Raw genomic sequence first — 27,286 nt, forward strand, 5'->3', positions numbered from 1 at the left:
ACCTGTCTCCATAAATCACTGGTTGAAAGGCTAATTTTAAATTGTGTGAAGCGGAGCCATAACTGAAGGTTATGCTATGTCTCCCTTCCTCCATAGAAGGCTTTTTCAGAACTGACTGCCATGAATTGTATTGTGAGCCCCTCTGGCTTCAGTGGGGTTAATGATAAGGTGAGACATAAAAACATTTTTCTCTGCAGCTGTGCTTTCTATTCCATAAAGAATACATGTGTATAAAAGTCTGATTACCAGCCCCTTCCTTGCAATTATTCCTTCATTAGGAATAAAAACACAAGCGTTTCCAGTACATGATGATTAACAGGCAGAGCCAATTCATAGAAAATACACTTACAGACAAATCAGTCACCTCTGCCTGCGCATATGCTACATATTCATTTGCTTTTGCTAGTATTTAGATACCCATACAGTACAATAATGCCAGGAAGTAGGGAACAAGATTCCTCAGCAATTACTTATGGAAGAAAATACAGAGAAAGAGGAGCTGCAAAGCAAATACTGTGATAGAGATCACAAGAACTGATGGATTAATCACTGCTCGCTGATGGGGGCAACAGGAATGGTGCCAGAGGATTGGTTGTCCCAAACTACAGACAAATTGCTTAGAAAACCTCAAATCATCAACAGATGAAGACCTCTTCTTCAAGTGAACAAATTTTTTATTATCCGAAGTACAAGTCTGAAGAAAATTCTCAAATCTCAATCCCCAAATGATGTTAACGCAATAAAGATAATTTTTAACCCTTTACTTCACTGCTGTTTTAGCTCCTATCGCTAAGTGATGATCTCTCTAAGGGACTCTCTAAGCTGACACTACATAATCTGTGACATGTAGTGTGCTGACAATGTGGTTAGGTTATAAGGGTACAGGTTTATATACATTTTCATTTACCTTCTGAACATTGTACTAGTATCTTACACATAGGTAGAGAGATTAGACAGATCAGAGATGATGAGATCCATGAGATGACTTATACACACTAGCTCTCCTGTACCTTCCTTCCCCGATAAACAACTTATCTGTCTGTAGCATGTAGTTCTCCTCAGCTGTGTACATGCTGGCAGGAAGTGAAAGTGAATCAATGAGCTCTGTCCTGGACTGCAGGGGGCGGGGCTAGGGTTCAAAGAGAGAGAGAAAAAAAGCTCAGTGAAGCCTCAGGCAAGATGGCTGCTGACCCTAAAGTCAGAGGTTACAGGGTCGTGTTTATGGTGTACACCAGGACTGATAGAGACAGCTTTGAATTTTATCTGTGAAATGCTGTATTTTTGTGAATAACACTGAATTAGAGAATGTGTTGTTTTGTTATCCTGAGTACATTTAAAAAACTTGTCTTCATGGGATTAACCCTTTAAAGTCAGTTACTATACTATTTCAACTAGTTCTATCCTCTGTTGACCCAGGACTTATCAGAGGTGTCTGAGGTGTCTGCCCATAGAATTCACGCTCACCCAAGCTTGTGAACCCACTGCTATGCATAGAGTCTGAAGTTTTGATCAAGCTAACTGCTGAGAGAATTGGGTTGGTGGCTTAACCTACCTGCTCTGAGTGACAGCCATAGCCATAGCTGAGGGGCTGGACACCACAGCTTTCACTCAGAACAAACTGAGGTACTGTAAAGTGTACTCCGTGATAAGGAACAGTCCTCAATGAACCTCTGTGGGGTTTTTTTTTTCAAAATGACTGTGAAAATAAAATAAGCTCATAAAGAAAGTGAGAGTTGGTCAGGGTGACAAAAAGTATGACAATTATTGCTAAAAGGTATAAATACTTTCTAAAAGTTTTGAAATCTTAAAGGAGTATTTGACTAAATTCTTACCCATCGATGTCACCCAACAGCACTTTCACCCTGTATCTGAGATGTTCCTGAGAGTAAATATTTCAGGTAACTTTCAGAATATATAGAAAGATCAGAACCACTGTTGTCAAAGGCAGCAACATAGTAAGGCAGTTCACAAGCTCATCTCTTATTAGAAATACTATAACGAAAACAAAAAAAGAGAGGCAAAACAAGAGGGCGGCGCCTCGTGTATTATCGTAGGATAAATGGGAAATAGTAAATTAAGTTGAAATTAAAATATCCAAGGGATATGTATAGAGAGGGAGGGTATGGACAGTACCCCCCCCCCCCTGAGAATCACGCTCACCTTAAATAGCTTAAATCGAACATAGAGATACTCCAAAAGCTGCCCAACAGCTTGCCGGTATTCGCTTTATGCAAAGGCTGAACCGGTGTCACAAGCATAAAATGGGGTTAGAAAACCAAGAAAAAAGGCTGGCACGGCGCTATTATGGAGAGAGTCTTCTGGTAAGTTTAAATTGTTTATTCCAAAAACTGTAAATTGTTTATTCCAAAAACTGTACAGCCTTTTTCTTGGTTTTCTAACCCCATTTTATGCTTCTCTTATTAGAAGGCTTCTCTTAGTCTAAAACCTCTCAGTAGACTTCTTAGTAGATCAGCAAGCCAACTCTAAAAGGTTGGACCTGTTTAGACTCGGACTTGGCACATATCTTTAGTGAAAAATGAGGTCCCTGATGACAGGTTCTCTTTAAGAAAGAGACAAAAACTCATGTAAGATATCAGAAATTTAAATGATATATTAAAAAAGCCGTGGCCAAAAGCTATGTTTTTGCAAACATTGTCAGACAACCGCTTTAATATTTACTGGGAGTCTCATGGGCAAATCTGAGAAAAATAGTTGTATTTACTTATACAAGGATAGTCTGTAAAAAAATTAAGCTTAACAACTTAAAAATATTAGTAGGGAGTAGTAAGGATTGGTGGTGCGTATTGGAATGTTATAGATCAAAGTGTTCATAATTTATTTTACAAATGTTGTTACAATCTCCTTCCAAGTAAAGAGTAGAACTAAACAACCTCAAAGCACTGGGTGGAAACAGTCATCTTCCCCCCTCTACAGCAAAGCCTGAAAAAACTTCCATTGTTAATTATAACATTTATGAAGTTTGATTTAGTGAAGATGTAGGTGGCCCAACTCTGCAAAGCCCACATGAGACACAACCTTCCCTTTGCCTATCATTTAAAGGATCACAGATAAGCTGTAAATCACATAAACTAATTGTACTCAAATAAAACGTGTGCATCTCCACATTCAAAATGGTTAGGACTCTGACAGTAAATGTATCACACTTAGCGATCACTTGTTAATACAATTCACACAAAAAAAAAGGAAAAAAATATTTTTTTCAATTACAGCAGTCTGATAAATAAACTCAAGCTGTGAGGTTTCCATGGTTCTGTCTCAGTTGGTAGCTGATCAAATTTAGAAGATATTACAGGAATAAAATACAGGAGTCAGCAAGCTTCTTACTCATTTATAGCATATGCATTAAACAAAATTCGGATTTAAAGGAGGCTTCTATGATGGATACCATTGAGGTAAAGAAAATTGTATCCAAAGTTACTAAAATACAGCCACACTTACACAATACGTCCAGTTTTCAGGTCTCTGTTTTTGCAGACAACTGATTACCTGTTATATCAGACCCCAAGACGTCTTTGCAACCTTTGCTAGAAGATATAACTATCATATGCCCTGCAAACTTTCATTTTTACTTGGCAAACCTCTTCCCTCACTTCCCACTTATATGTGCTACAGAGCAGGGCAGGGTATGGTAGAACACTTAAAGAGGAACTGTCACCCAATTTATCGGCGCTAGGAACTGCTTACTAAAGTAAGCAGCTCCTAGTGCTTGATCAAACGCCGCAGTGTTGGAGTTTTTAGCCTCCCTGGAGGTTTCCAGTAACTATATCTAACACTGCGGCGGGGTACAGTGTAATTGTTGGACAGCTCGCAAAGCTGTCCAACGTATTCATGAGGGGGCGGGGTTGGGGCGTGGCTAGGCGCTGTGACTGCCGCCTAGCGTGCAGCAGCCACTGCCGGAATATGGAGCGAGCGGGGCGGTCCAGGGAAGATTCAAGCAGTCCGATGATTACATTGTACTCCGGCGCAGTGTTTGTTTGTTCAAGCGTTTAGTAAGCAGCTCCTAGTTCTGAAAATTTAGGTGACAGGTCCTCTTTAACACGTGACTCTGGAAAAGCACCCTTCCCTGTATGCAAACTTCTCATTATAATGAGAGGGTGCTAATAGGCCTGGTCAAAAATGTCTGGAACCTTAGTTGTTGTTTCTGGTTCAGTAGAACTAATGGCCAGTATAGTCAGATCTCATTGTACAGGCAGTCCCACAACCTAAGAACACACAACTTACAAACGGACCTGTGGATGTTGGTAACTCACTGTACTTTAGCCATAGGCTACAATAATCAGCTGTAACAGTTATTAAAGGTGTCTGCAATTAAGCTTTATTGTTAATCCTGGTTCTTATGACAACCCAAAAAAGTTTTAAAATCAAATTGTCACCAAACAAATTTTGTCAGGAGTTACAAGTATAAAACATACAGTTCCGACTTACATAGAAATTCAACTTAAGAAAAAAACCTAAAGAACCTATTTTGTATGTAACTCAGGGACCTCCTTTATTAGGATTACTTCATCCCGCCTCGAGTATCTCAACTCCTCCACCTCATTGGCCAATTGGTACTAGGACAATTGCTCCATTACCCCATCACAATTCGTGCAGGCAATAATAGACATTTGTAAGTAAGTCTCTGCCACGCTTCCAGAAGATGTATTTAGAATTATGGCACCGCACCTACATTACCCTATCAAGGAGATTCCTTATGGGCATATATGACACTACTGAATGTTGTAACTGTCAGTGACGGTTCTGGTCTCTAACATTGCATGTGGGCCTGCCTGACAACCCAGACTTTTTCGGACACAATTATGGCTTTTACAACCCAATATCTCACAAACTATGGGGCCAGGGACGCGATTTGGGCCTGTGGACACAAAAACCATCACTGTTCGAGGGGATGTCCAAGACCCCTGATAGAATTTGATTAAGAATGCACATTAATTCCCAGTTGAACTTAGTAATGGAATTCCATGGTCATTTTTAACCAAGCAATACCTTTCCCAGGACGAGTTGGTGAGGCATGGGCTCTGGGGATGAGGTGATGAGTGGTGTCATGTTTTGTTCTGTTTCAATCATTTGTGTTTTATTTTACTGTAATACCTTTCATGCTTTCCCCTACTGCACCTTCCCTTCCCACCCCCCATACCCTCCCCCAAACACCACAAAGGTTATAATTCAACAAAGAACATAACCATGTTATGTCCCTAAGTGTCCAGACATAAGGATCTACAAGGATTTTATTGATTTCAACACTTCTTGCTGGACAATGTTAAATGGAATTGAACAAATGACCTTGGATACCTCCCTTTCCTTCTCAACCCCCTTTCCCCAAACACCATGAGGTCTTTCAACCTACTCTTTGCTTTATTGACCAATAATATAAAAAAGAGAGAGCCACGCAGATGGCTGATTATGTGAGTAATTTGGTAACCAGATTCCCCCTTCATCCCCCTCTTGTTTCATTCTTCCCGTTTTCTTTTTTTGTGTAATGCAATAAATATTTTGTATCATATGACATCACGTATTGGTAGCATTTCAGCTTATTGTATTTCCACAGTTGGCTTTTTTTGTTGCCAACCGGTTATGTGTAGCACAAACAAGCTATGTTGGGCCTGTGCTCCCTATTATATAGATTGATATTTCCCTTGTCTTTCTGTTATTCTTTTTTCCTAAATTTGAAAAACAACCAAATATAAAAATACCATTTATGAGTGAAAAAATGTAAAAAAGCATAAAGATTGGTTACCACAATAAATGGACCCCCTTGCCATAATGTAACACCCAACAGAATTCATGGCCTTACCCCTAGTAAGGAGGCTAAACAATTGCAACCGCTATGAAGAATGCTAAGGTTTATGAGAACATGTCCTTGGTCACCTTCTCACTTACCAGCTCAAGTACAGATGTGTCCTTCCTCATCTTTTATCTTGGTACTGACAATACCCAACAAAGTATAAATCAAAGAAATGTTTTAAAACCTTCAGATGTTTGATTCATAGAAAACCATTTTATATTTAGGCATTTTTCCATCCTTCCACTGTTAAAAGAAATTTCCATACTATGTTTTTAAATTATGTGCAGCTGTCAAGATGCCATTACTGAGAAATGGAAATAGACCAAAGACCATCCTGATAGATAGAAGAAGGACATCTAAGATGTAGAAGTTCTGTGGTCTGATAAGTCTAAACTGAAATCCTTGGAAGAACACCACAAAAGAGAAACAAACCTCTTCAAAACATTCACCATAAAGGTGGTATTTTAGACCGAATTCCTGAATACATCCTACAATACCTTCTAGAACAGGTTTAATCAGAAAAAAATCCTTGTAAGGCAAGGAAATGACCCCAAGCACACTACAGTAAGGATCCAAATGTACTTATCAAACATAGAAGCTTCTGGTGTTATTCACCAACAATGACTGTCTATAAGGTCTTGAGAGACCAATCCTGTTAAGAAGCTTTATATATATAATAAATATATACATGCACACACTTTTAACTATATACTATTCCTTTTTTCATAAAGATGCTAAATATTGGATGACACTCAATATATGTAAATAATGTATGCAGTAATGGGATTTCCCATGAAGGAAAAATTCTTAAATATACTCAGGATAATAAAATACCACATTCTCTTATTCACTGTTATTAACAAAAATGCAGCATTTCATAGATATGATTCCAACCTGTCTCTATCAGTCCTGGTCTACAACATTTCGGTTGTTCATGGTTCCGACCGTTAATCTTTTGACTTTAGGGTCGGCAAGGCAACATTGTTCTCCTGTCTGACGCTGCACTGAGCTGCTCTCTGCTGTAGCCCTCACCCTAGCATTCCAAGATGAGTTCACACTAAGAATTCCTGCTAGCAAATGGCGTAAGGAGGATAAATCTACAAGCTACAGATAGATAAGGTCCAGGGGAGGGGGAGGGAGGCATGTCAGATCTGGCGTGTGTAGCTGAGATGTTGTACAACTGAGAATGTTATATGCATCTTATGGATCTCATTGTCTCATCTCTGATCTGTCTCATCTCTCTTTTTATGTGTCAGATACTAGTACATGTGGAGAAGCTAAGTGCAAAGTGTATATAAGCCTGGACCCTGATAATCTAACCGCATTGTCACCACACAGCAACTCATAGCACTAGAAGGATCATAATTTATCTGCTTAGAGAGTCCCCGTCCACACACTGGTATTTTGCACTGAGCAGCCTAGGGAGTGATATGAGCCAAAACAGCAATAAAACTGAGTAAAATTGTAAAGCAAGGGGTTAAAAATGATCTTTATTGTGAAAATATCACTAGGGAATTGAAATTTGAGAATTTTCTTTCATGAGCTAATGCCATGATCCAAACTTCTAGTAATGTCCTTCAACTTGTGGCAAGGTTTTAGTCAACACAACTGTTTGGTTGTGCATATCTACAATGAAGTTGGGAAAGATGGTTCCAAATGCTATTGATGGTGGGGAATTACATGGTGACTAATCTAAAAAGTGTGAGCAATGATGGACATAGGAAATTTAGGTTTCTTACATGAATTTCAGGGCTAAATATACATAGGAGGCACTACTTTTTCCTAAAGAGAAATGTATGCTTTTACCACAAACTTGGTAATAGACACTGTATGAAGCATATTAACCCAGGAACAACAGTTATGGTGCAAGAAACTCACACTATGAATGTCACAGACAGACAATCTTTGATATAAGGATATCAGCCATGTGGCTATCAGACTTTACAGTTAAGTGGCCTGTTTACTAAAAGATTTGGTATATTGGTACAGTCCTTGGAGGGTAACCACACAGCTGAACATATTGTCAAATAACCTGAGACACCAACATGGCCAAAATGTGCCTCCACAAAAGCCAACAGTCATAGTACATGCCTTAGGTCTCATTCACACGGCCATATGGGTGACATATATACATCGTATAGTCCGTAGCCATGAAGGACATGTCCTATCCTTTCTCGGCATACAGTGTCGCGCGCCAATTATCCCTATGGAGAACAGTACTCACCTCCTCCTCCTCTCCCCGGCACCGACGTGTGCCTGAATGTAGCTTTACAGTAGTTAACAGTCACAATGCATGTCCCACAGAAGCCAACAGTCATAGTGCATTCCTTACAGTTGCTAACAGTCGTAATCCATGCCCCACAGAAGCCAATTTTCACAGTGCCTGCCCCTGAGTAGCCAATAAGTCACAGAGGCTGTCCCACAGTAGCTAATAGCCACATAGCCCCACAGTAGCCAACTGTCAAACTGTTCTGAAGCCCCCTCCTTATTGTGCCCCTCTTCTCTGTAACCCCATCCTTATAAAGGCAGGCCTCAGAAAAGTGCATTTTAAGGAGTGGGCTACAGAAAAAGAGTCATTAACCTCCTCACTTATAATGGCCCCTAATGTATTAACCCTCAATTTAAATTACCACCCACCCTACATCCCTCCTTATTTAAACAAAGGACAAATTAAAAAAAAAACTAATTAAATCCAGCAGACACAATGATGTCATCACATCATATCTGACATCTTCAGAGCTGCGTAAAGACATCGCACATAGGAGGAAAAAAAGCACTCAATGCTGTGGCTTTGGGGAAACGGGGAAAGAAGAGTATCAGAATACCAAAAGGGAGACGAGCTGGATAACACAAGGCCACAGGCTGTGTTTGACCCACAGGCCTAATGTTTGACACCCGTGACTTAGATGTTGAATTTCATTTGGGAATAGCTAAGCAATAGATGCAGGGTTTCAACTTATCCAAAACTTTAGGTGCTAAAGTTCAGTATACTGTACTGGATTTTTGGGGTATTACTTTTTGGTTAACTTATAGGTTTGTCTACGGTTGTGAAATGGTTAATATCTAGTCATGTTTGATGCATTTGGGCATCTATGATACTTAATCAATAAAATCTATCATGGCTCTCCTTCTCTTTCACTCTCATCCAGCAAGATTTATCTTCTGGTGAGGCACATCTATTCATATCATCTAGCGCGGCAGTGAGCGTGACAATAGACCGCGAGTCAATAAACCTTCCATGGTGTTTATCAATCCACATCACCTGTAGAGGCACTTTAAGGTACAAAACCTGCACACAGGCAGTGACCACCTTTTCAGGAAGATTAAATGGAAATCCCACTGTCTATAGTAAATGAACTGAAATGTTGCTAAGGCTATGCTATCTTTCTAATTAATAGGAAGATAGGAATATATAGACCCTTTTACCTGAACAGAACAATGGACTTTATCATCTTATACATTGTTATACAGTTCATAATACTGGCTATAATGAGAATCTAAAAACTCTTAGAACCTTTCAATTTGACCACACAGCTAATACAAAGGAATTCCTATTACATAATCTAATTTTATTTCTGAAGAGTGTTGGAATATCAAATGCACCATTATATTGCCCCATGGAAACTAATGATATCACTCCAAACTTAAAATGCATTGAAATAAGAAAGAGTTTGGACTGCAAGTTTTAGATAATTCAGAAAATGCATTTCGTAGGTTCACAGTCCTTAAAAGTGCTTTGGCATGTTCAATGTGTAGTGTCACTCTAATCATATCAGCAATTTGAAGCCAATACCACCATAACATTGGAACCATTATCATGAAGCACATGACACAGGCAACAGAGAAGAGGAGGTCAGAGTAGCAGTGCTCTGGCAGCAAAAGGGGCATCGTTGACCACATATACTATATCTTATAGGGAAGCCCAGCAGGAGTTAGAGCAAGTTTAGGTTTTTTTTAGTTTTGGGGCACAGATGAGACCTACAATTTGATAGGTAACAATAAACTGTCCTTGGCATTTTTACATGGCAAATGTTTTGTTGGAACGCCCAGACACTAAGAGTCTTCAGGTTAAGTTTCCAGCCTGAATGCCTTTTCATTTTATTCAAACTACTGAAATACTTTCTAGAAATATCTTTTTCTTCAGAAAATGAGTTACTCATGTGAAATTGTACCTTCTGGGAATGAGAGGGAAAGGATTCACATTCCGGCTGTGATGAAAGAACCAGAAAGGCAACTTCTCTGGAAACTGTAGATGTTTGGAATAAAAAAAGCAGATAGTGGCTGTCCAATTTCTGTCTACCAACTTTGACCGACTAAAAACATTTGGCAGCTAGACATGTGGAAAGTGACAGAAAATGAAGCAGATTTATTAATCTGTTTATGACAGAATTCTGTTGTAATTTGCACTAATTTGTGCCACACGTTTCAATAGTTTTAGCGAGTTTACAGGCACTTCTATGACTAGCAGAACAAAAGGGACATGGCTTACCAAATGGGGATATGGCTTGTCTTGTGCAGATAAGACTGTCTAGTCTATGTCTGCATTGTCTTACCTACAACACTTTTGATAAATCTGCCCAAATGTATATTGAGAATTAAACACAAGGTTGTGGTATGTAGAATGTGTGTAGTAATATAGAATGTCTAGTCTATAGTTTATAGAATACTTTAGGATAGACAACAAACTCTATATTTCGGAATAAACTCATAATGCATAAAATTTATACCTGGAATTCTCCTTTCTAAGCTTGTTGGTACAGCTCCTAATATTTCAGTCAAATGGCTACCGGCTTCTTAGCTCTCTACGCACAATAAGCTTTGGTCGTCTGAAATAAAGAAAAGCAGAAGAAGTCTCAGACTAACCAGGCACAGGTCAATAATAAAGTAATTCTTAACCAAATACATAAAACCATGAGATAGGTCTATTGTGATTGGTAGAGGTAGCTATTGGCTGGCAGCTATGTATCCTCACTCCCCGTGGTCATATGTGCATGTTTCCTCTATAACCCCTATAACCTTGTCAGGAAAACAAATTGAACACTTATTGAATACTTTATAGAGGATGTCAAGTCACCATCATCAGTTAACCGATGGGTTGTCACTATAGGGCAAATTTTGTATTTTTATTGGTTTATAAGAAATGAGGTAAAGTTACCTCTTCAGACACTCATGTTGACTCATGTAGAATGGTTAGTAAGGTGGCTCAACCTCACTAGAGGACATAAAGTCTGCATGTTATCTACGTATTTTCGTGGGTTTCCTAAACTAGAGAGCCAACAAGCATTCCTTTAGTGTTGAAAATGAACTATATTTTTATTGCAAATTCCATCAATAGTTGCATGGCATTTCTCTACATGCTACTTTACAACCATCTCCGCTTCTAGCTCTTATTTCACAAAAGTTATGCTATTACGGTAGTTAAAACAATAAACATGGAGTTCTATACAACTTCTAATAGCAGTCTGCACTTGTTTCCTGATAAAATAAATAACTTCTGAAAAGAAAGCTGCCCTGTTTCCCATACCTCCGCCAGTTATATATTTATAATCTGAGATTATGTCTGCGTTTGGCCCTTGCAGTACTCAAAGCAAGAGTTCCCTTGACCTAATTTTAATTACAGTCTATGAATAATCAACCACTGAGATGCTTGGATTCTGCCAACGTGGCAGACATACAGTACATTCATTCAAAATTAACCCAGATTAAATAGTCTCCTCACTAGATGTAAAAGTATGGTTGCTGACCTTATGCAACATATAACTTGGAAGATAAACTTCTTCAACACCAGTAATGGAGATTTTGACATTCTATATAAAATTAGGCACTAGCAATTGCCAATAACATTTTTTACTAACATCGAACATAGTAAAAAAAAAAAACATGGATAATGCACCACAAAACATACTGTACCAATAACTAAGGTGATAAAAATATAATAGTATTTTAATGGTAATGCAAATCAGACTGCAAGTGCACCAGGGGTACACATGGAAAGGAAGTGTACTGACCTGTATCTGGCCGCATGTGAACTAGCTAAAACAGAAGCCCTATTTGTAGTCAGACAAGATTATAAATAATTTTTTAATACATTTTTCCTGTGTGTATTCATTTCTTTAAAGGGGTTGTCTGGCTATTAGAAAAATGTAGCAGCCGGGCTGGGAAGGGCTTATTTAAAAAATAATAATAATAATAATAATTCTTTGCTCACCTCCTCCGGCGCTCCTGGTGTCCCGAGCCTCTGTCAGTCGGAGCCCGGCACTTCAGCGCTGACAACTTCAAGGTTCCAGGGGCTGGGACAGGAGAAGGGTAGTGCCAGGCCGCCGGAATTAGCCGGAATGGAACTGCCGTGCCCCTGAGAACAAACAGGGGCACAACTCCAAGCTGAGAGAGACCGGGAGCGCCAGAGGAGATAAGTGAAGCTTTATTTTTTTCTAAAAAAGCCCTCCCCGGCCCGCCTGCTAAATTTTTCTAATAGCCGGACAACACTTTAATACTGACCTGGCTAACGGCACACTGGTGGTAAACTTATACCTCCCTTTCTTCTACAATGGTGGGATGGCATTTTGCAGAAAGTCAATATCTCATATTATACCTTAGTGTTTGTTGTCACAACAGTGATTTTTCATTGAAGCCATTTTGGTTCATGGACACAAACCTGGCTTCAGTGATTTTTCACGGATGTTTTACTGAAGCATTCTTTTCAAATGTGCTTTTTCACACCTTTTTCCTCTGAGGAACAAAAAAAATGGAACCTGTCCTATGTGCGTTTACCGACAACATTGGATCAGTAGAAAAAAACTGAAGTACACTGAAAAGAATTGTTCAGTAAGGCAATGGTTTCAGTGAAAAATCACTAAAGCCAAGAAGAGACAACAAAGCTGTAGGTGTCCATAAGCCAAACTAGCTTCATTGAAAAATCACTGGTGTGAAAAATCAAATGCCAAAGTGAAGAATGGTATGAACACTGCACTCCATAATAATTTATCCATGCTTTTCCGAGGGTTGTTAATTCTTACCCATGTAACTTTCTTAAGACGTAGAGCCCTGTCTTGCATCAAGACTGATCTTGGTCTCAAGCCCTCATTGTTTCATCCTTCCCCATATTTCCCTTCCTCCAAAATTTCCTCCAAGATATCATAATATCATGGTAAATTCGGTTGAATAATGAAGTTCCATTAAGTAAACCTATAATTTTATAGTGTTATTCCAGAGTAAGGCAAAAATAAAACAAAATATGAGACTGATGCCAATTGGACCCTAGTTGATGAATAATTCCAATATGGTAGTCAAAATAAATCCCTCCCCTATTGAAAATCAAGCTCCCATAACTTATGATATATTTCCTTTCAAATGCCTCTTCAACTTGTGTCCCCTACCATCACAAGATCGGATTTCTTTAGTCTCACTGTTCGCAATGTAGATTTACACAGCAGTATTTCAACCAAATTTAATCTGAAATTTGTGTCACCAAGACAAAGATGATTTTGACACAAATAACCTATATTCTGAAAATTCTATTTTCTGGCAAAATGTTTTGTATGAATAAATCCTTACAGTAATGGTGGCATTCTTCGCGGCAGAGAGAAGGACCCATAATTTTTATGCATCACATATAGGACTAGCCTATTCATCCGGGACACCTTATGGGCCCCCTAAGGCCCCTGGGCCAGGTGCAACCCTAGCCTCTGCACTCCCTAGAATTATGCCTGTGCATTACACCACACATTGTTAGTACTGCATATTTTATTAAAAATTTAAAACTTTTAATTAAGCGAATACAAATATATGGTTCTGAGAATACACGCAGTGATACCAGGTCTGCATTTGTCATTTAATTATATACGTGCTCAGTGTTTCCTACCCCTTGTTAAACTGTTCTGGGAATAAGATACATTGTTGAAATATACCAGGTGCATAGAAGTAATGATTTATCCTCACATCCTCTGTGGATTTAGCTTTACTTTTTATGGTCTTGTAGTGAACAGGCGGTCCCTCGGGTCAATACTTGCCTATGTCAGATAAATGCTGGGAAGGAATTGTGCTATTATTAACCCATAATGATTCAATATAGCCTGTATCTAAAATATTAGAGAATTCAGTTTAGTGGGTATTAATGGAGTATTATACAGTCACGCAAGAAAAATTAGGAAAGATGAGGATAATACACAATAAATTGTATATGCTGAGATGCATAGTAGTTTAAAAAGTAGAACTAGTTTATCAATAATAATCATTCCATGACACTCATTGAACAGTAGGAGAAGGGGGTGAACCTGAAGCAGCGCCCTCATCCAGTGGTAATATATGAGGACTTATTGACTAAGGGTCAGCGGCAGCACTTTTGTCGGATTTTCCAACATTTTGGGGATTTGCGCCGCTGTGACAGGTATTTAACTGGGGATTGTGTCGCGGCTGCGCTGTCTTTCATGCGACAGAAATCAGGGGGAGGGGGTCAGACGATCAGAGTGAGCACGGGATTGAACTTTCAAATTGTGACGCTCGGGTTATATTATCGTGCCACACAGGTGGACAGCTTGGTAGTGTCACAGATAGTAATCAGAGCTGTGTGATATAACGAGCCATGCATCTGTGTGACATCACATGTCCACGGGCTAGTTTTTTTTTTTTTTTTATCCACAGGAAGTAAACACTGAAGATTCCTATAGAATAACAGCAAGCAGAGATCTAGAAAAACTGTATAACTTTTAATTATACAAACAATATCAATCATTTGCTGAAAGTGGACAACCCCAATAATGCAAATGTAATTGAAATACTACTTCTTGTCCATTTTAGCTTAGTGGGGGCTTGTTTTTTTTTTCTTCCCTGCATAATTCTCATATTGGGTGCATAAAAGCGCTAACAGTCACTACTTTCCTGCATTTGTGTTATTCTCTGCTGGATGAAAAAAAAAATAAAGAGAATAAAAGCAAATGCATCTCTTTTGCAACCAACTATTAATCTGCATAATTATTTGAGCCAAGGGCACAGATGGAGCACGGAATGTGAATGGGGAGCTGTTTTATGAATATTTGTCACGTTCTTGGGTTATTGTTATTCTGCATATGCAGTTTTATACCAAACAGCTAAATGATTTTATGGAAAATAAGGTAGCATGTCTTAGTTTGTGGGAGCCAATGGAAAGCAGAGTTTATGAGGAGAAAAAGGGAGAGGAGCGTTTCATGAAATCTATTCATAGCATAAAAAACATTCACGATAATTAGCGTAATAAAATCTAACCAGGATGGTTGCGAAATCGCTAGATCGGTTTGTAAACAGCAAATATGTCTTTAAGGTGATATAAAGAATTTCAGAGGATTTGCATACATATGCCTGGCAAGGTCGCTTTACCCTCATGCTTTATTAGCTTTCACTGAATGCATTAGAATACATTGGCAGCGGAAGGCATTTCTGATGGCTCTAGTGTACAGGTTCACACTCTCTATCCATTACATTCTTATTTTACTGCTTTTATGGCAGAGAATCGCTGTGAATGTGTGCAGTTGGAGGCCGTCACCTTAACCATATTGGAAAATAGAGGACCTTAAAGGGGGATTGTTTGGTTAAGAAATGGTATTTCAATTATTGTATTAAGAAATTCTGAACCCGCACCAGGTTGAAAACCCAATCAACATATATTTCAATTTTGTAATATTTGTTAAAAGGGGTTGACAAAATATATAAATGTTTACAAGGGTAAGTACAGTACCCTAATAGGGTCACCCATATTTTACTTAGCATTGTACTTAGCCTTGTAAACGTTCCCCTTCAGCATATGGGTGCTGTGGGTCCCATGAAGATGGGACAGGGGGTTGTGTGCTCATCATTAAATCCGTGGCCACTGCCATATCACTGGTTGGAGATGTGCACCATGGAAATATTTCAAAGCAGCAGCATATTTCAAAAATACTTCTACCGATTTATTCATACCTTATAAAGTAATATAACTGACAGAATCCACGTTGAACCGAGATGCAGGATCTATCGTTGCTTTTTATGCTCTGCAAGAGTGTAACCGGGGGCCCCTCCAGGCTACTGCTGCAGAGGCTATAGCACGTCTCCTGGAGCACTTGCAGTACATTAGCATATTGTAAAAATTTGTTTAGGAATAGTAGACCATAAAAACTATTAAAAGATAAGATACTGCATCAGAGTGTAAGGTGGATTCAGTCTATAAATCAGATGGTAGATTTCCTGTGATGTTACAGTAGAAGGACAATACATTTATCCAAAGATGCAACAAAACCACTTGGGACAACCACTATGGCTCCACCTATAATGAATACTAAACCTACTCTGGTAACAGTTTTGATTGGATGACTTTTTTCACACAATGGGGCTCATTCACAAAGCCTTTTTATCCTTTTTTGGCGCAGCTGCTCTTTATGCGAGTTTCATGCGAGACAAATTGGGGCGGGGGTGCCATCAGACTGTCCGTTTGATTCGGACTGAGCGTGGGATTTAACTTTTAAATTGTGTTGCAAGTCTTAGAACTTACATGCACCACAAAGAAGATGGTGAACTCTGTCGCACCTGAGCGGGGAAGCAACACATGCAGGATATCGAGCGCACGATCTTAGTGAATCACGGCACAGTGCATTATCATCTGACAATGCACTTTCTGTGAACTCCAGTGACCCTGTGAGTAAATGTGCCCCAATGTTCTTTAAGTTTTGTTTGTGACCAGCTCCACAAGATTTCCAGTGCCAAATCAAGTTTGTCTAAGAGGGCGTCCTAGCTACTCCCCTCATTCAGGCATGGGACTTTCTTAAAGTCTCCGGTCAACATATCCTTTTATTTTTATGAAAAATTGTGGCAAATTTATTCAGACAATCCACAAGCTTTTCTTATTTCTTTCTGCTTCTGAGCTGCTGCTGTGCATACAATATACTAGAATCAATAGGAGAACTTCTGCCAGAAATACACTAAGAATGCAGGCAGATAAATATACATCCTGGAGAAAATGTATGTGCCCCCCCCCCCTCCTGACGGCTCGCTGGGAGATGTGACGTGCAGTCATTTACAATATAACACCACTTAGGGGTGCGAGATTCAGAGGCTATTGGTGGAGTAACTGCAGAGATGGAAGACATTAGCAATGACATAGTTGCTTGATTGAGCCCCCAGAGGCCTGGTGCCGACAAGATTAAATCAAGAATGTATCTGTTCTGTGTCCAGGGGGAATTTTGATTAGGCAGCTTTAGAGAAGCGAACAGACGCAGGGCTCTGAGGGTAATTGTTCCTAAAAAAAAAAGGTAGCAAGGAGGAATTTCAGAAATGATACGTTGAAGAAGGAAAACAGCGAACACCTTATTTGCATGTTTTTATGACTATATATACATATATTATTCATTACTGGAGGTTTATCTACTTGACACTTCTAACAAGGGCAGTATTGTACAGTTGTGTCACAAAATGCTTCACATCTATTTCAATTTCTGTACTGATATAACACACGGTATACAGTAATTTTTATTCCTTACTATCAGGGTCTCTCTAGGCCTCAAACTCCATGTTATGACCCTGTTTGTAAAATCTTTTAGTTATTAAAAAATTATATAGAAGTTATTATAGAAATGTATGGTGGATGACTAAAAAAATGGCATGCTTTATTAGGGGGTGGATTTGTGTTAGTTGCATGTATTTTTTATTTTTGTGCATTTTGTGTGATTTTTTTTATGCACTCTTTCGGGAATTCACATTATACTGGTAATCCTTGTTGTCGCCTGATTTATCTTAGTATTTTCCCTGTGTCCAGATGTTGTTGCTTAATTTAATAACAAATTGCCCAAAAAAAAAAGTCACAAAAAATGTGCGAAAATTCCTTTGCGGCTGCGCAAACATTTTTGACGTTGAAAGAAATCCCATTAGACCTAAACTTAAATAAGTTATGCAAATGAGTATGAGGGGCTCGAGATTCCATTTACACCTATGCAGCCCAGAGCACTTAAAGCTCATTTGCATAATTTTGAAAGCATTAAAAAAAAGTCACGGCATAAGAAGCTAAAAAAAGCTAAAAGCAGAGTGGATCCTGCCAGACGGGACACACACCAGTATGTCAGTGTGCTTGGTTTACAATCCTTCATCCAGGTGTTAGATGTCCTTTAAAGGCGTATTCTCACGAAGACAGGATCTTAACCCCTTAATGACCGCCCTATCGGGTTTTTACGGCGGTCATTAAGGGTACTTCTTCTGATGCGACGCCTTTCTACGGCGGCGCATCAGAAGAAGTTTTCGGGACACCGGGTCAGTATAGTGCCGGTGTCGGGCTGTGATATCACAGCCCAGACCCGGCACTAACACCCGGGATCGAAAAAACTCCGATCGCGGGTGTTTAACCCCTTGCACGCAAGGGGTTGCAAGTGTGTCCCCCGTGGATCGGACCCCCCCTGGTGTGCTTACCGGGGGATCCGATCCCTCCTGCCGCTGCCCCGGGTTCCGACGAGTGCCTTCCTGGCAGGACCCGGCTGTATGTAACTGAGCATGCTCAGTTACTTTCACCATACACTGCAATACAAGTGTATTGCAGTGTAAAGGCTTGAATAAGCGATCGGATGATCGCTTATTCAAGCCAAGAAATAGAAAATGTAAAAAAGTAAAAAAAAAAAAAAATTACATCTTTTTATAATAATTAAATAAATAAATATAATAAAAATCCCATAATCTCCCCAGTAACACATAAAATGCAAATAAAGTAAATAAAACACAAAAACACGTACATATTTGGTATCACCGCGTCCGTATTAATCTGTACAATAAATCTAAATCAATATTGAACCCGCTCGGTGAACTACGTAAAAAAAAAACTCGAAAAACTTCCCATAATATACAATTTTTCATCAAACACCATCACAAAAAATGTTCTAAAAAGTGATCAAAAACAGTTACGTTCCCTAATATGATACGACTGAAAAGAACAACTGTTTTCGCAAAAAATAAGCCCTCAACCAGATCTGACAACAGAAAAATACAGAAGTTATGGCCCTGAAAAGTTGTCAATAGTAAAAACAATGCGATTTTCTCCAATATTGGTTTTGCTCAGGAAAATTGAGCAAAAATAAGAAAAACTATATAAATGAGGTATCACCGCAATCGTAGTGAACCAGAGAATAAAGATAAAATATTATTTTTACATTACGGTGAGCGGGGGGAAAAAAATTCTAACAATCAAAATAAAAATTGATGATTTTGTTTGTGTCCCCCTTGAAATAGTTAATAAAATCTCATGAATAAGCTTTAGACTCCCAAAATAAATTATTTATACATTGTATCTCATCCCATAAAAAATAAGCCCTCATATGATCGCATTACCAAAAAAAATAAAAATGTATAGGTTGTACAATGTGACAATACAAATCTGCTGTGGACGGCGCCTCCATTCATTCTATGCCCGGCCGTGCGCCCGTACAGCAGTTTACCACCACATATGTGGTATCAGTACACTCGGGAGGAATTGGGCATCAAGCGTTGCAGTGCGTTTCATGATTTAATTTATTCTGAAAATATCAGTTTTAGCCTAAATCAATGTATTTCCAAAAAAATTCTAGTTTCTAAATCGCAGGTCCATATTTTTTAACCCATGTGAAACACTTAAAGGGTTAATAGACTTAATAGAAGTTGTGTTACATATGTTGAGTGGTCACGTTTCTATAGTGGGGTAATTTATGGGGTTTTACTATTATTTAGGCCTCTCAAAGTCACTTGAAAGCTGAGTTGTCGCTCAAAATGTGAGTTTTGGCAATTTTCATGAAAATAAGAAAAATCGCACCTAAAGTTCTGCGCCTCATAACATCCTAGAAAAATTATAGGACGCATAAAATATCATCTCAACATAAAGCAGATATTCTGTAAATGTTAATTATCAAACTTTTTGGGTAGTTTTACTTCCTGTCTGGAAACCAGAACATTTCAAACTTGGAAAATGAAGAATTTTTACAAACTTTTGCCAAATTTTCACTTTTTTTCAGAACGAAACGCAAAACTTATCACTTAAATTTTATAACTAACATGAAGTACAATGTGTCACGAGAAAACATTCTCAAAATCACCTGGATATGTTAAAGCGTTCCGAAGTTATAACCAATTATCGTGAGACTTGTCAGATTTGAAAAATCGAGTCTGGTCATTGAGCTGAAAACTAGTGTCGGTGATAAGGGGTTAAATATACTTGAGAAAACAAAATACCGTAACATATTCTCTAATTCATTTTTATTATGACTACAAAAAAGGGAAGTAGTAATACAAATGACACCAAGGTCATATAATATGAATGACCATATCACAAAAAGGGTACAAATGTAAAAAAAAAAAAAAAATCACCTCTATTGTGGTATAATACCTAATCTTGCATCATTCATGTTTTATATTCATCTCATCATCTCTTATCTCTCATCTGTCTCATCTCTCTTTCTATTTGCGAAATAAAAGTGTAGATAAACCCTGTACCCTAATAATCTAACCACATTGTCAGCACTTAGCATCTCACAGCACAGAGGGCTCATAAAGTGTTAGCTTAGAGAGTCCCGTCCATACTCTGGAATTTTACACTGACCATCACTGAGTTTTAGGAGCTAAAACAGCAATAAAACTGAGTAAAATTGTTAAGTAAATGGGTCATAAATCTTTATTATGTTGATTCACAAAGGGATTAAAATTTGAAAACATTCTTTTATGGACAAACCCCTTTAAAAACAAGATTTTTCTAAGTGGCAAACCTCTGACACTATTATTGACTAAATTTCCCCAATTGTATTATGGTTCAAAAACACAGCAGAAGTGATGCCATCTAGATCACTTTACTGAAACACACAAGGCCTTATCTCACCTACATGTATTTCTATCTGTTCTACTTCTACAGCTCCATGGTTTCCTAACTGAAAGAATAACTTGACTGCATATCATATATACTCGAGTATAAGCCGACACAAAAAACTCGAATAACCTATTGACTCGAGTATAAGCAGAGGGTCGGAAATGCATTGGTCACAGCCCCCCCAGTGTATAGCCCGCCGGCCTCTGTAGCATATAGCCTGCCAGTCCCTGTAGTATACAGCCAGCCCCCTCTAGTGTATAGCCTGCAAGCCCCCTCTAGTGTATAGCCTGTCAGTCCCCTCTAGTGTATATATAATAGCATCAGCTCCGTGTCCCCGCACGATCCATCGCGGGCATCGTCACGTCAGTTGCCCGCCAATATCATAGTGTGTGCCGATACAAGGAGCTGATGCCGGAGCCGCAATGTATGAAAGAGGACCTACCGGAGGGGCGTCGGAAGGCGAGTACACTTTTTGTTTTTTTTTTCTTGACTCGAATATAAGCCGAGTTAGGGTTATTCAGCACATTTTTTTGTGCTTTAAAACTCGGCTTCTACTCAAGTATATACGGTAAATGGGATAAAATAGGGGGTCCATCTAAACCTTTCCACCAGAAAAATACAAAACAAGCAGAAAACTATAGGGGGAATTTATTGTGTGTTGGTGTATACATCAAGAGGTGTAGGCCTCTTGATGTATCCGTTGGGTGGCAGCACCGCTGGACAAAACTACGCTAGGTTGCAGCTTTTTAAGTAGGGCAGCAATGCAGAAATTATGATAATTTCAGTGCTTCTACAGCAGAAAATGGCGTAAAAAACAAAAAGAGCTATTCAGCAAGAAACCATCAAAGCACAACCATATCTATTGATGTGGAAAATGCTATATAAGGACAGAATTCTGATGTCTAAAATGTGAAACATATCATAGTTTTTATGAATTTATTCATTGCCCACATGTTATGGCTAAAATGTATGTTCACCTTGTGAGGAACCACTCCAGAGCTGAAATCCTGTAAGCATTTTATGAAATATCATCAGTATCCTAAGTTATACACCATAGTGTATTGTATATCAAAGATAATAAGCTATGGTTATAGAATGTGTATGAAGACTAACAGGGGCCTAACTAGGAGAGACAGGGCCCCATAGCAGACTTCTGAATGGGACCACCTCAGATAATATACACATTTGCATAGTCACACATTTATATACTTGTGCACACACATTTATGTACTGATATATATTTACACACTAAGGCTATATTCACACGAACGTATGGGGGACGTATATACGGCCGGACCTGTCCTATCTTTTCCCGTAATACGGGGCCGTGCGCCATAGGTTGCTATGGAGAGGGGCGGGGGTGAGCTGCGCTCACCTCCTCCTCCTCTCCCCGTACACTGCCGTTGCCCGCTACGGTACGGCACGGGCGGGCAACGGCAGTGTGAATATAGCCTTACACAGATCTGTCACAGTAGCCGATGACCACATGGGAAAAGAACACGGCAGGGATTACAGATGAGATCCCTAGTCCTGTCATTCTGCTGTCCTCTACCCCCCACATTTCTTATCTGAGCTGCAGATTCATGCTGTGGAAGATGTGCATTCTTATATACATACATACACATTGTTATATACATATTACGCTGTACAATGTTGGACGCCGGGGTCCCCTGACACTCAGGGACCCAGAGCAGCTGCTATGGCTGCTACCGCTGTAGTTGGGCTCCTGAAGACCAACTTTATAAGAGTTTTCACTAATGTACAGTTTAACCCTGAGTTTAGACCTATGTTATTACCTTCCATTATTAAAACGATAGTAAAGAAAGCCTAAGGCCAGCAGCACATGCGGTTGTGGCCCATTCACTGGTCAGCTTTCAGTGCAGAGGTCTGAACTCATAGTGATATACAGGCAGTCCCCGATTACATACAAGATAGGGTCTATATTTTTTCTTAAGTTGTATTTGTATGTAAGTCGGAACTGTATATTTTATTATTGTAACCCCAGCCAGAACTTTTTTTGGTTTCTGTAACAGATTTTAAAAATGTTGGGTTGTCATAAGAACCAGGATTAACACTAAAGCTTCATTACAGACACCTTTGATAACTGTTACAGCTGATCAATATAGCCTAGGACTAAAGTAGAATAAATTACCAATATCCAGAGGTCCGTTTGTAACTAGGGGTCGTATGTAATTCGAGTGTATGTAAGTCGAGTCAAGTAGGGGACCGCCTGTATATGTTTCAAGAGGCCCCTTCCTCCCTGCAGCAGCAGCACTGAAATGTTTATTTTAAAGCAATGATGTTTTGTGGGGAAGAAGGGACTCCTGAGGGGACTGTGATCAGTCAGTGAAATCTTTCCAGCACACTGGATATACTGATCATGGTTGTATGCCGATGTCCATACAGAGCCACAAGTCCAATTATATCAAAGGATTTTTAATGGCTTCATTAGTGTCCATTTGCACCAACTCTGTTAGTCTTCCATTATTATAATTTTACTAATGCTAGATAATAACATCTGAGTGTGAAATAAGCCTAACAAAAGCTCTAAAATATACTACAGGATGCTACCCACCTTATTCAGCAGATGATATTTATATGTGCATTATATGGTGATGAATATACTAAATTGGAGCGAACCACTTGAAGATAGCAATTTGCCAATACATAATAAAAACCAACCTTAGTATGTTATATTGTAGTGATAAGCTGATTCACTTGAAGATTACTCCAGCTCTGACCATATTGCTGGAGAACAAAATGTAGACACAGACAGCAGCGATTGGATCAGTCGGGTTCTTTCTCTCATTGGTTTTGTATTTTTATTCTTTTCTAAGCTTCTTTTCAAGGTGACTAAATTGAAGTGGAAACAATAATGGATGCCAAGGTGAAAGCAGTCTATGCTTGTTCTCTGGAATTGAATAGAGTGGGTAGGTCACAGGCCAGCAGGACTGCACTGAAATAATTAGCTGTATAGCATGAATTAACCCCTTACGGACAAGCTCTTTGAATGAAGTCACATTAATGTCTTTGTTGGTCTAAGCTTCAGCCCTCAGTTGTAGAGGGGGAAAAATGCTTAAGAGACACGTAGACCTGCACTATAATGTTCTATGTCAAAGGAAATAGCTGGCCTCTCTAGCAGCATTTAAATACAGCGAGAAAGAACAGAAATCAGCAAATCTGTAGCTTGAAAGTACATTTACGCATAGAACTGGAAAGGGCAGTAATAATAAGAATCATATGGAACATTACTATTAATGTATGTATTTATACACACACACACACACATATATATATATATATATATATATATATATATATATACACACATACACATATAAATTAAGGTAAAAGTATATATGTAGAAGTACATTTATAAAATGTATAATGCTGTCAAACATGATTGGCAGAATATAAAATTTTAGGAAGCAAATTCATAGGCATCGCACATCTGTTCACTGTGGTAAAACACTGCAGTAAGAAAACAACACAAAATACCCTGTATGAACCCAGCCCATACGACAAAATACTATGGAGACAGTAAACATGTATATCAGCAATACAAAGCGACACTACCTATAAAGAAGTATACCAACATAGTCGCTCTTGGTTGTCGAAGTAAAATTTCTTTTTGCATCTTTTTGATGAGTGAGATACAATTACAGTATAAGAGAATCATATCACTTGTCTTAATCATAAATCCCTAAGGGATTTATCTATCAGATCTGCCAAGAACAACATGCCAGCTGATAGTCTGCATCTGTTTTATTTAAAAAAAAAAATCCAATTAAAAATGAAAAAAAAAAATGCAAATACTGATGAGCGTTACCATGCGGCTTCTTTATGATTTTGAGTTGAATAAACGGATAAACGTAGGCTATGAGTCAGTGAGTAAAGCAGCCCCCTATACGCTGGAGCACAGTGGTACAGTCTGAATGCTGTGCGCAGGAGAACGCCGTGAGGATGGGGGTGTGTCACTCAGTTCAGCAATATGAATGGCTGACACGCTCTGGCTGCTCTATAATGGTTTAAATTCAGCCGGCGTGGAGCTCTGAGTCATTCCATTTTATAGCTGCCAGCAGATTATCTGTTCATAGGTCTCACTTCATATCCTCTGAAATGTACCTTCATGACACTGAGTGCAAATATTACCAAGGAGCAGTGTATGGCAGCCATGCAGGAGAGATCATTTCTCTCCAAATTGCAGTCTGCTAACATTTACCTATTTAGAAAGGGTGTGCTGATGTGCCTGGCCCCACATAACTCTCCATGTACATGGCTTGTCACATACACCAAGCAAAATCACAAGTCCTCAGTAATGATCGAGACAGAGTGGAGCACTTTCCTGTCACTCAATCACACCTAAAATTGTGTAAAATATAAAATATATTATTTTATTAGCTGTTCTATTTTCGCAAAGGTTCTACCTGTAGCTAAAAAAATGGCAATACATAATGCTTTATGAATACTTTACATGTGATCTAGAAGCACATATCCAGGGAATATGCATCATACATTCACCAGGAGCACAGATATATTTACTGTGCAATGTGATTGCAGGCTTGAGAATCATAGTCAAACCACTGTATAGCAATGAGAAAGACTGTCCCCCACTTTCCAAACCTTCAAACGTAACCTGAAAAACTACCTGTTCAGGATCGCTTACAACGCACATTAACTGCTCTGCTCCCTCACCTCATGTGTCTAAACCCCCCCCCCCCCCATATAGATAGTGAGCCTCACGGGCAGGGTCCTCCTCCTCCTCCTGTTTTGTCATAATGTAATGTATGTGAACCCCTTACTGATTATACAGCACCATGGAATTAATGGTGCTCTATAAGTAAATAAATCAATAACAGCATATTTCTGTCTGTGGATAATGGATAAGTGGGTTTTAACCATTCAACTGAACAATGTGGCTTCATCACAGTCTACCATGAAGATTGCCATACATGATATAGTGGCAGAGTTTTGCACTGCAGCTCAGTGGTTACTTTGAATTAAAACACAAGGCTAACAACAGGCCATGTGACTAGAGATGAGCAGGTTTGCTTTTTAAGATTGGGTGCATGGTTCAGGCGTGTCCCACAGGACACCAACATATTCCTGGACACTTCTGGCCAATCAGAGCCATGCCTAGTAGATAGGAGCATCAATATGCCGGATTGGCTGCACTGCCACCAATATATCCAGGTCCTGTGGGACACACCTGTACCCAAAAGCTTGGGTCCGCTCATCTCTACATGTGACCAAGGGATGTGACATTACAGGCCTGGAAAGTAATAGCAGAGACTGCATCTAGCAGCTGAACAATGGAGTTTCCAAGATTAAGACCCCCTATCCTTCTGATAACCTAGGTAAGAGCATACTATCTCTTGAATTTAATATTGCTACTATTTAAACTAATCACCCTCATCCACCAAGCTCTACACAGTACTGCAGTGCTAGTCCACCTGCTAAGACTAATACAGGCAGTCCCTGGGTTACATACAAGATAGGGTCTGTAGGTTTGTTCTTAAGTTGAATTTGTATGTATGTCGGAACTGTATACTTTATCATTGTAACCCCAGCCAAATTGGATTTTACAAATGTTTGATTGTCATTAGAACCAAGATTAACAATAAAGCTTCATTGTAGACAACTGTGATAACTGTTATAGCTATTTATTGTAGCCTAAGGCTAAAGTACAGTAAATTGCCAACATCCAGAGGTCCGTTTGTAACTAGGGGTCGTATGTAAGTCAGGTATTCTTAAGTAGGGGACCGCCTGTATCTTGTTTAATCCAATCCTCTCACTCATGTATCCAAGACTTCTGCTGAGCTCCACCAAATCTCTGTAATTCCATACTTCAGACTATTAGACTAATAGACAACATCCAAGTTTCAAATGTGCCCTAAAAAACCATCTCTTCAAGCAGGCCTATTGCATGCCCTAAACGCATGTTACTTCCACTCTTTGTAAACTAACCCCCGTTGTTTACTCCTTCCCTCGATGTAATCCCCAAGCACCCGATGTTATTATATAGGTTACTCTGTAGGCCCATGCGCCTGGAATTCTGTAAATTCTGTACATAAAGAAAGTGGCTGGTGACAGCTCACACAGAGGTTAAAAATAGACTGGTCTATTAAGCAAGCAGTTTTACCGCCTGTGTCACCTCTTCTTCATACGTTCTTGCTAGCAGGGCCCTCAATTGTATGGTTTTAACTAATGACTATTTTTTTTTTACTATAATCTGTATAGTGCTACGAAAAAAGATGGCATTAAAAATAAAGATTATTTTTAAAAAATTATTATTTTCCCCTCCTTAGTTCTCCATGTATATGGATTATGGAGTGCATTCTCAGTTTCCACTCAATTAACTTCGGAAGGATCCCAGGATTTTCGGTAGTCCCAGTGAAGTGCAGTTGTTGTAGTGCTGGTTCATCATGAACACCACTACACAACACATGTGGACCACTTGTAGATATTTGCAGGATTTTATTTTATATAGGATTATTTGTAACATCTCACATTCAATAAAACAAGTCCTTGCCCTGCAATGGATGTCTTATGCCGTGATGATCCCTGCAAAAAGCTTCCATTAGTACACAACACAAAGCAGTAAACATCTAGCTTCAACATTACCTTAAGGGATTAGTTTGTGTCACGGCGATATGAAAACCAATTAG

The 27,286-nt window shown here is 39.0% G+C and overlaps 1 protein-coding gene across 4 annotated transcripts in view; it reads right to left on the reverse strand.

Annotated features, from left to right (window-relative positions):
* The window catches only part of NEXMIF (neurite extension and migration factor), a 311,906-nt gene that overhangs the window by 201,474 nt on the left and 83,146 nt on the right, over nt 1–27,286 (reverse strand). For 2 of the 4 annotated variants that reach the window (XM_072125211.1, XM_072125213.1), the window contains exon 2: nt 10,534–10,632. The exons of the other annotated variants lie outside the window; for them this stretch is intronic. The gene's annotated coding sequence lies outside the window, so the exon portion shown is untranslated. The remainder of the gene's footprint in view (nt 1–10,533; nt 10,633–27,286) is intronic. 4 annotated transcript variants of the gene reach the window in all.

The sequence above is a fragment of the Engystomops pustulosus genome, chromosome 9 (assembly GCF_040894005.1).
Source record: "Engystomops pustulosus chromosome 9, aEngPut4.maternal, whole genome shotgun sequence".
In the NCBI taxonomy this organism is placed as follows: Eukaryota; Metazoa; Chordata; class Amphibia; order Anura; family Leptodactylidae; genus Engystomops; species Engystomops pustulosus.